The sequence below is a fragment of the Oncorhynchus masou genome, chromosome 29, assembly GCF_036934945.1.
Source record: "Oncorhynchus masou masou isolate Uvic2021 chromosome 29, UVic_Omas_1.1, whole genome shotgun sequence".
Lineage (NCBI taxonomy): Eukaryota > Metazoa > Chordata > Actinopteri > Salmoniformes > Salmonidae > Oncorhynchus > Oncorhynchus masou.
This window is the reverse complement of record NC_088240.1, coordinates 44,612,411-44,623,800: the sequence shown is the minus strand read 5'-3', so window position 1 is coordinate 44,623,800 and position 11,390 is coordinate 44,612,411. Positions and strand designations below refer to the sequence as shown.

Here is an 11,390-nt window from a genome sequence, read left to right as displayed (position 1 = left end):
GCAGGGAAACGTAATCTCCGACTCAGCCCGTGCCACCCTAGCTGGCAGGGAGGAGTATGCGCAGCTCTGACCCATGCGACAGCCATAGAAGTCCTGATAGTCCGGCGGCAGTTAATTTCAGAATGTGTAATGCCCTCTCCAGCGCCCGAAAGGCCCAAGCAGGTGCCACAGCGTTCTTATTACCGTAGGGGTCCTTGTAACTTTCTGCAAGCAGGTGGCACCAAAAGATGTTGACACCCTCGCCAAACTAACACCAGGGTGTTATGGAACCACAGGGCTGAAGGAGAGGGAGGATATTGAACTGTTGTACAGGAAGTGCACACTAATTTGCTACAGTGTATAGCTAAATACATTTACAGTGTAGATTCAGGCAGTTACACTTGTTTCCCAGGAAATTTCAATTCCATACTATTTTGTATTGGGGTCAAATTGAACTGAATGTGTTTTTGACTTGAGATACAGCTCTTATTTTCATCATCCAGTCTTCCAATACCAGGGTTGAAGAGCAAGTTTCCAGGTTCCAGCACAAACTCGTACCACTGAGCCTTCACAAACTCCAGGAACCGCTCCAGGCCTGGAGACGACGAACACCGTTACATTTCATACTTTCTTTTTTTTTCATATAGTTTGGTGGTTTAAAGAACATCACTTTTCCACTTTGTTATACTTCAAGCAAGTTCAGCCAAGACTAGCTCGCAGGAAATCGGCGCTAACTAACTAGCTGGTAACATTAGCTGAGATATGGAAGATTTTGACACTTCCCCAGAAGTAGTGGTACTGAGGTTCGGAAGAATTAGTCTTTAGTATAGGTGTCCAAATAACCCCTTTGAAACCCCCCAATCTGAAGAGACTACAAACACCCCAGCCCATCACCAATGAAGCCATATTTAAGGTAATCCAGGGTTTAAACAAGAAATTTGACGAACTAGCTATTCCGCTGAATGGCTTTGATGAGAGGATAAATAAAAAAAATAACCTTGATTGCAAACATTTCCAAACCTACAGAGTTTAATGCAGGAGGCATTAAGGATATCTCCACTGATGTGAAACTGTTGAAAAAATTAAGTTGCCCTGACAAAAGAAAATGAGGAGCTGCACACAGCCAGTGCTGAACAGGGCCGATACAAGCGCTGATGGGGGCTGAGACTGAAAAGGCTACCCGAAACTGATGGTGAGAATATCAACAGGATTGTCAATATTGGGAAGTTTGTTCCATATCCCCCCTGCTACCCTGTACATTGCGGTAGATGTTGCACACCGTGTCAGATACAAGAGAAAGGAGAAGAACAGACAGGTCATCACGATGTTAGTGTTGAGGAACGTGAGAGACGAGTTGTGTAGAGCTGCGAAGCTGGCGCTTATCTGCAGGGAGAAGGGCATTCGCTTTGCAGAAGATTTGAGCAAGCGACAGGGATGCCCATGCAAACTATTTTAGTTTTCATACTTTTATAAAATGTGATTAGCTAATATCATAATCCATTTTGGTACACTTATGTTTTAGATTACTTTATAAAAGAGATTACACGTAGGTGTTAGCACTAGTACTTTTCATTTGCCCAGGCTAGTCTATTGTTCAGTCCACGTGAGCCTAGTGCTGTAGTTAAAGTGTAAAGCATTTTGACTAAGTTTTAATCTCTTACAGGAATAAGAACATAAAGCTAAGCACTATATTAATGTTTATATGAAAGGTACTCATGGTATACAGTTGAAGTCGGAAGTTTACATACACTTAGGTTGGAGTCATTAAAACTCGTTTTTCAAACACTCCACAAATGCAGAAACCCAGCCTAAGTAAAACCCAGCCTAAAACCCCAAACAGCAAACAATGCAGGTGTAGAAACACAGTGGCTAGGAAAAACTCCCTAGAAAGGCCAGAACCTAGGGAGAAACCTAGAGAGGAACCAGGCTATGAGGGGTGGCCAGTCCTCTTCTGGCTGTGCCAGGAGGAGATTATAACAGAACATGGCTAAGATGTTCAAATGTTCATAGATGACCAGCAGGGTCAAATAATAATATTCACAGTGGTTGTCAGTTGGCTTTTCATAGTATCTCTACCGCTCCTGCTGTTGAAAGAGAGTTGAAAACAGCAGGTCTGGGACAGGTAGCACATCCGGTGAACAGGTCAGGGTTCCATAGCCGCAGGCAGAACAGTTAACTGGAGCAGCAGCACGGCCAGGTGGACTGGGGACAGCAAGGAGTCATCAGGCCAGGTAGTCCTGGGGCATGGTCCTAGGGCTCAGGTCCTCAGAGAGAAAGAAGAGCGAGATAATTAGAAAGAGCAAGTAATTTTTCCAACAATTGTTTACAGACATATTATTTCACTTATAATTCACTGTATCACAATTCTAGTCAGAAGTTTACATACACTAAGTTGACTGTGCCTTTAAACAGCTTGGAAAATTCCAGAAAATTATGTCATGGCTTTAGAACCTTCTGATAGGCTAATTGACATCATTTGAGTAAATTGGAGGTGTACCTGTAGATGTATTTCAAGGACTACCTTCCAGCTCAGTGCCTCTGCTTGACATCATGGGAAAATCAAAAGAAATCAGCCAAGACCTCAGAGAAAAATAAATGTAGACGTCTGCAAGTCTGGTTCGTCCTTGGGAGCAATTTCCAAACAACTGAAGGTACCATGTTCATCTGTACAAACAATAGTACTCAAGTATAAACACCATGGGACAGCGCAGGCTTCATACCGCTTTCTGTTCTGAACTTTGGTGCGAAGAGTGCAAATCAATCCCAGAACAGCAGCGAAGGATCTTGTGAAGATGCTGGAGTTAACCAGTACAAAAGTATTTATATCCACAGTAAAACAAGTCCTATATCGACATAACCTGAAAAGCCACTCAGCAAGGAAGTAGGCACTGCTCCAAAACCGCCATAAAAAAGCCAGACTATGGTTTGCAACGGCACATGGGAACAAAGATCGTACTTTTTGGAGAAATGTCCTCTGGGCTGATGAAAAAAAATAGAACTGTTCGTCCATAATGACCATCGTTATGTTTGGAGGGAAAAGGGAGAGCCTTGCAAGCCGAAGAACACCATCCCAACTGTGAAGCACAGGGGTGGCAGCATCATGTTGTGGGGGTGCTTTGCTGCAGGAGGGACTGGTGCACTTCGTAAAATAGATGGCATCGTGAGGAATGAAATTTATGTGGATATATTGAAGCAACATCTCAAGACATCAGTCAGTAAGTTAAAGCTTGGTTGCAAATGGGTCTTCCAAATGGACAATGACCCCAAGCATACTTCCAAAGTTGTGGCAAAAAGGACAACAAAGTCAAGGTATTGGAGTGGCCATCACAAAGCCCTGACCTCAATCCTGTAGAAAATGTGTGGACAGAACTGAAAAAGCATGTGCAAGCAAGGAGGCCTGCAAACCTGACTCAGTTACACCAGCCTTGTCAGGAGGAATGGGCCAAAATTCACCCAACTTATTGTGGGAAGCATGTGGAAGGCTACCCAAAACGTTTGACCCAAGTTAAACAAATGTAAAGGCAATGCTACCAAATACTAATTGAGTGCATGTAAACTTCTGACCCACTGCGAATGTGATGAAAGAAATAAAAGCTGAAATAAATCACTCTACTATTATTGTGACATTTCACATTCTTAAAATAGTGATCCAAACTGACCTAAGATGAGGATTTTTTTACTAAGATTAAATGTCAGGAATTGTGTATTTGGCTAAGGTATATGTAAACGTCCGACTTGCAACTGTATATCCTTTTCAAACCAAAGACCTTAAATGGATTTCCAATTAATGTTAATAACTCTATTGTTCCAAGTGATTTTTTAATGGGGGAAAAGTTGTGCTTGAATATCATTTTCCAGAAAAATAAAATTAGCTGGTGAAACAATTTCACAGGTAATTTGAGAGTCAAAATAAATCAACTTTCATTAGGAATTCAAGTCCACCAAGTTTATTAAACAGACTGTTAGGGATATGATACAGAGTTAAATAAAGGTTTAAAAAAGAGGTAGAATTAGACAGACATTTCAACAAATCAATAGCCTGTAAACCTCCACAATCAGTCTTTCACTAATTGAGAATTCCGAATGTAATGAGTTTTAATGCTCCAAATAAATCAAAATAACAATTGATTTATGTTATTAGAATAAAAAAGAAGAGACTGACTTGGGTAAATGATTCTAGATAAACCATCAGTCTTGGTCAAAAGAATACGACCCAAAATCACATTGCAGCCACTGACTTAACGAAATGTTTAAAGATTCTCTATCTGAAATAAAGTTTTTTTTAAATTGAGTTTTTTTTTCTGGTTTTTAGTGATAACAATCCCTAAATATTTAACAAGTATGGAAGCAATGTTGATGTAGTCACAGCAATGAATTGGCATGAGATCATGCACGAGCATTGCAAAATAAATGTACACATACTGCACGTGTTATTCAATCATTTCATTCAAACTACTTGCAGGTCAACACGATCGTCTGCATAGCCAGGCACTGAAATAGACCTTGGTTCTATTTTAGATGCTTGACATGCTGCATGTCCCGCCTCTCCCATCTCCTCAATTGGTTTTTAGCAGCATATACCCAAGTGTGGGTGATTGTTCATCTTTCAAAGTCCAGAATCCAGTCCAGTTGGTTGCCGTAACTAGGTTTCCCCTTTTATCTGTGGATTAATTGTCATAGTAGAGAACACACGTTTGACTCAAAATAGGTCAAAATTCTAGAAAGATCCAGTAAAAAAAAGGACCTTGTACATTTCAGGAAAAATAACAACTCAATGTTTCTATACCAGGACAAAATAGATAGCAACAGCAAGCTAGCTAGCTAAATGTCCATGAATGTTTCAACCCGGTGGGGATAGACACAATCAACATGTGCACAAGTTGTCAGGTGCACACTGATGTTTCAAATCTTGACATAGTGTATTATTATAGGTTATACCATGGCATTGTTGAATACTCCTTTCTCATTGGCTTGAAGGACATTCTAGAGCGTGCATTATTTCCCTATAATGCACAGTATATTTGCACGGTCGAATTCAATGGCTATAGTTCCTTTTTACATATTTTGTTTAAGCTGCTTTTAAAAGCAAAAGTTCAATTAAAAACAGTGTTGGTACTGTTGAATTCAATTTTCATAATAGCAAGCCAGGACTGATAGTTTGGTTAGCTAAACTAGAAAGTATGTTTGGTTACCACGGCAACTACTGTAGCTAGCTATCTAGTAAACTTGCTAGTTACTAGTAACTTAATTACTCGCTAGTGCATCGTAGAACACACATTCCACGTCGTTCAATATTTTCCATAGAACGCACAGCCCCTCGTTGATTATCCCTTACATAAGCATTAGAATTATCCGCCTCAATATTTGCAGCCATAGGTGATACTATCTCTCGAGGAGCTGAACCGTCGTCAGTATTGTGGAGTAATTATCATGTTAAAGGGTAACTCTCAACTAAAATCAAATCATAGTTTATTTGTCACGTGCTCCAAATACAACAGGTTCACCTTACAGTGAAATGCTTACTTACTGGCCCTAACCATCAGTGCAATCTTAGAGTAAAAAAATAGGTATTTGGTGAACAATAGATAAGTAAAGAAATAAACAACAGTAAAAAGACAGTGAAAAATAACAGTAGTGTTAGAGTTGCGTTAATTCGAATCTGGTATCAGGATAAATATGACAATGAGTCACCGATTGTATACTATGTATTTTTTATTAGCTAAGCAATAAGTGGTAAATGCAATTTTCGTATATACGGGCTCTCTGTCCCACCTCACAGGGCAAACAGAGAACTGACTTGTTCTTGACAAAGATATATAAATATACTCTGACAGAAATAGTTCCTGCCACCAAGCCGGCCTGTCAGAGTAGAGACTGGGCGTGGTTTAGACTCACCCAGCCTATCGTTGATTGTTGGCTCAGAGCTGGTCCCAGCCCCCTAAGCGCTTCAGCGGTCAGTGTTGTAGCTGTGTAGAATATGCAGTTATCAGGCACCTGGCTCCTGTTATCTAACAAAAGACTGTTTGTTCTCGCAACACTATGTTCTGAATGTGCCTCCCCCTACTCATTGCACAGATCCTGTCTTCATGTTATTCTGTATTTTTCCATCATGAGAAAGGCCCATGGCCCTGAAACTGTTAACAATGATTCAAGTCAGCTTGTTGCATAACACATACATACATCCACACAAGCCAACAGCAGATAATATTCAATCACATATATGGTAACGGGCTATAGTGCATAACACAGAATCCTCATAATAGCGAGGCTATATACAGTAGCGAGGCTACATACAGGCACCAGTTAGTTGGGCTAATTGAGGTAGTATGTACAGTTGAAATCGGAATTTTACATACACTTAGGTTGGAGGCATTAAGACTCGTTTTTCAACCAATCCACACATTTCTTAGTCAGTTTGGACATCTACTTTGTGCATGACACAAGTCATTTTTCCAACAATTGTTTACAGACAGGTTATTTCACTTATAATGCACTGTTTCACAATTCCAGTGGGTCAGAAGTTTACATAAGTTGACTGTGCCTTTAAACAGCTTGGAAAATTCCAGAACATTATGGCATGGATTTAGAAGCTTCTGATAGGTTAATTGAAATAATTTGAGTCAATTGGAGGGGTACCTGTGGATGTATTTCGGGGCTGCCTTCAAACTCAGTGCCTCTTTGATCCAAGTTAAACAATTTAAAGGCAATGCTACCAAGTACTAATTGAGTGTATGTAAACTTCTGACCCACTGGGAATGTGATGAAAGAAGTAAAAGCTGAAATAAATTATTCTCTCTACTATTATTCTGACATTTCACTTTCTTAAAATAAAGTGGTGATCCTAACTGACCTAAGACAGGGACTTTTTACTAGGATTAAATGTCAGGACTTGTGAAAAACTGAGTTTAAATGTATTTCGCTAAGGCATATGTAAACTTCTGACTTCAACTGTACATGAGTGTATAGTTAAAGAGACTATGCATATATGATAAACAGTGAGTAGCAGCAGCGTAAAAGAGGGGTTGGGGGTGCGGTACAATACAAATAGTCTGGGTAGCCATTTGATTACCTGTTCAGGAGTCTTATGTCTTGGGGGTAAAAGCTGTTGAGAAGCCGTTTGGTCCTACACTTGGCGCTCCTGTCTCACGATTCTGCCTCTTCAATCCTACTCTCCTCCCTTTCTGCATCCTATAACTCGAACTGTTCCCTTTCTTCCCGGGCTCAGCCCTCCCCTCCTGCTCTGTGGCTGAGTGATTCATTGCGAGCTTACAGAACAGGGCTGCGGGCAGCTGAGCATAAATTGAGGAAAACTAAACTTCCAGAGAACCTACCACTCTTTCAATCCCTCCTCTCTACATTCTCTTCCTCTGTGTCCACTGCTAAAGCAACTTTCTATCACTCTAAATTTCAAGCTTCTGCCTCTAACACTAGGAAACTATTTTCCACCTTCTACCTCCCGCCTTAATCCCCACCCCCCATCTACTCCCTCTGCGGACAACCTTGTCAAACATTTTGAAGAGAAGGTTGACGACATCCGCTCCTCATTCACTCAGCTTATTGAGTCCACTGGTCCCACTAACATAGAACTACCCTACTTATTGACTTATTTCTCCCCTCTCTCCATATGAAATCCTGCAACTAGTAAGGTTGCCCGACAACATGCCTGCTCGACCCATTCCCTACTCCAGACCATCTCTGGAGACCTTCTCCCATTCCTCATCAACTCATCCCTGACCACTGGCTGCATCCGCTATGACTTCAAATTGGCCCAAGTCGCTCCAGTCCTCAAGAAACCAACACTCGACTCCTCTGACGTCAAACTACAGACCAGTATCCCTTATTTATCTCCTTTCCAAAACACTTGAGTGTGCTGTCTCTGACCAAGTCTTTTGCTATCTCCGAACTTCTTGATCTTAACCAGTCAGGCTTCAAGGCAGGTCACTCAACCAAGACCACTCTTCTCTGTGTCACGGAGGCAGGCAGCAGGTAGCCTAGTGGTTAGTGTTGGCAGGCTGCTCCAACCAGGTGACGTGGAGAGGATCTGTCTCTGCACCACGTACTCTCACTACTGGTCTCCCCCAGGACTCGGTTATAGACCCACTCTTCTTTCTATACACCAAGTCACTCGGCTCCATCATATCCTCACATGGTCTCTCCTATCATTGCTGTGCAGATATCACTCAACTGATTTTTCTCCTTTCCTCACTTCTGACACCCAGTTGTTGACACCCATTTTTGCACAACTGGCAGATATCTCAGCTTGGATGTCAGCCCACCACATCAAGCATAACCTCGAAAGGATGGAGCTGCTCTTCCTCTCTGGGAAGGTCTGCCAGCACCAAGACCTCTCGATCACGGTTGACAACTCCACAGTGTTCCCCTCCGAGTGCAAAGAACTTTGGAGTGACCCTGGACAACACCCCGTCATTCTCTGCAAACATCAAAGCAGTGACTTGTTCCTGCAGGTTCATGCTCTACAACATCCACACAGTACAGCCCTACCTCACACAACTCGCTGTTGGCTGGGCTCCCCGCTTTTGCCATCCCTTCCTGCAACTTATCCTGAATGCTGCAGCCCACCTGGTGTTCAAACTTCCCAAGTTCTACCACGTCATCCCCACTCCTCCGCATGCTCCACTGGCTTCTAGTCAAAGCTCACATCCACTTTTTCTGGTGTTATTGGAGACTTTTGGAGACTGACGTGAAAGCACGTATCTTTCTTCCTCTTCTCAGCGAGCAGCAGGTGCTGCCTTGTGCCCCACCCCCGCAAACGAATTGCGCATGCGGGAAGCCGCCGCTGGCTGATCCCGCCCTAGTTTACTTATTTTTTAAAGCTATTAACCTGAACCTGGGCCAATTACCATAATTTTCTCACATTGCCATTGACAGTTATTTCTATTGTCTCTTTTTGGTCCATTTATATTGTTATTGTGGATTGTATACAACAACAAAAAATGATGGTTAAAAATGTTAATGTTTTACTGTGACTTGTTGTAGGCTCCTAACTGGACCATGAGGTTAAAAACCAAACCAAATTAAGAAAACTAAACTAAAAAAATGTAAAAAATTAAATAAAATAAAAAAATAAAAACTCAGCCAGAGTGTCTCTTTTGGGTCACTTTTGCCGGGCCCAAGCCCGGATAAAGGAGGAGGGTTGGAATTGTGACATAAAAAAAAAAAAAAAGAAAGCTCCTTTGTAATTTTAAACATTATTTAGGGTGTTTTTTACTCACTTTTTGTGTCTCCCACGACGTTATTCATCTCTCCTACAGCGTCCATCACAATTACAACGACATGGCAAATTATGCAAATTGGGTGATGACGTCATTTAGCGACTTCTATCGACTTTTAGGACAGCCAATAGCTACTTTCCTTACTGAGGAGTTGGCAACACTGCTTCCCACAAACTTGAATAATGGAGTTGTTTACTTCGAATGACCAACACAGTAATCTTACAACTTCTCTAGCTAATTTTTGGGGGAAACAGTTTTTGACTAATGTTTGTCATCATGTCCGTGTGGTGTTCTGTGCCTGGCTGTACTAATTACACACAAGGGTGAAAATGAGTTACCTTTTACGGTTCTACCTACCAGAGGTTCACCCCGATTCTGCTAGTGGCTTGCGGCCATCAAGAATGATGCGGTGACTAAAGATTATCAGAGGGATGTTCAGACTGAACCGGTGGGGGGGAATCCATTTCGACGTCAAATGAGAAATGATGTGATACCATAGATTGTGGTCCTCCCCAACAAAACGGACAATTCTCAATTAGAGTTAACCTAACGTTAGCTAGCTAACTAATGTGTCAGTCCTGTATTGAACTCTGAAAGACATCAGCTAAATCATATCGTTTGGTATACACACTGTCAACACAATGTCAGTTCCATCTTTGACTGGTGTTAGCTAACATAAACTGGCTAATGTTACTCTTATTTGGTATCTAAATTTGGTAGCCGTCTATTCCACCCTTGTCTGGAAAACACTATAAATATAATTGTTATAGCTAACTCACTCTCTGTTTGTGTGTTGGTAGCAATGATGAATGTGTATAAATTAGTGTTAGTAGTAGTGTTTGTTTGGTTTGTGTTATTGGATTACAGGATGTAACCTGAGGGGCACAGAGTACCTTCCAGACAATGTACTCAATTTAGTCTTCCCCTCTTCTCTTTTTACCTTTTCTTTTAGTTCAAATTCAAGCTATTTGGAGTCATTCCACAGTGACCCGCTGAAAAATACCCCAAAGCAGGGACATTTTGGCTACACAAGCATGAGGAAGCAGACACCTTGCGGTTATGGAGCACAACAACATTCTGGCTCTCCATGGAGGAGGTGGTGTGGGGGTCCTTTGCTGGTGGTACTGTCTGTGATTTATTTAGAATTCAAGGCACACTTAACCAGCATGGCTACCACAGCATTCTGCAGTGATACTCCATCCCACCTGGTTTGCACTTAGTGTGCATATCATTTGTTTTTCAATGGGACAATGACAAACACACCTCCAGGATTGCTGGGGTGATGGAGTGCTGCATCAGATGACCTGTCCTCCACAATCGCCCGACCTAAACCCAATTGAGATGGTTTGGGATGAGTTGGACCGCAGAGTGAAGGAAAAGCAGCCAACAAGTGCTCGACATATGTGGAAACTCCTTCCAGACTGTTGGAAAAACATTCCAGGCGAAGCTGGTTGAGAGAATGCCAAGAGTGTGCAAAGCTGTCATCAAGGCAAAGGGTGACTACTTTGAAGAATCTCAAATATAAAATACATTTTGATTTGTTTAACACCTTGTTGGTTACTACATGATTCCATATGTGTTATTTCATAGTTTTGATGTATTCACTATTATTCTACAATGTAAAAATAAAGAAAAGCCCTTGAATGAGTAGGTGTGATCCTGTTGATTGCATGTTGATTAGTTTCAGTGCTATCTGGGTTGTTAATCGGATTCGCCCAGAAGTTCTTGATTTATAGTTTATTTGTATTGTACATTTTAATTATTTGTGTACTTGTTTGACATTTTACTACACAGTGTTAGGATATAGTAGCATGAGCTTTCGCTAAACAGCTGCTAAACTGTGTAAGAGACCAATAAACTTTTTTATTTACCTAGATTTTTTATTTTCCGAAAGAGATGGCTTACTATTGTATACATGTCTTGTGCAAAATTGTCTTTATCCACTCATGTAAAGACAGGGAGTGAAACTTTCTCCTGGTGTTCCATAACTTAATTTTATAGACCTGAACTCGACAGATATTATGGCTGAAGTTCCATATGCGAGCATGTATCAGTGTGACACTGTTTACCTTCCGCAAAAAAATGGAACCGTAGTATACTCGCCATCAGTGGGTGAATGTTGTTTATATTACTTAAAAATACAAATATAAAAAATCTACATATAACTATCAAATATGT

The 11,390-nt window shown here is 41.2% G+C and overlaps 1 long non-coding RNA gene across 1 annotated transcript; it reads left to right on the top strand.

Moving 5' to 3' along the window:
- Nucleotides 1-9,367: 9,367 nt before the first annotated feature.
- LOC135521198 (uncharacterized) lies at nucleotides 9,368-11,088 on the top strand. The gene is made up of 2 exons (XR_010452506.1): nucleotides 9,368-9,660; nucleotides 10,165-11,088. It is a non-coding gene; the product is annotated as an uncharacterized LOC135521198 (long non-coding RNA).
- The last annotated feature ends 302 nt before the right edge of the window (nucleotides 11,089-11,390 follow it).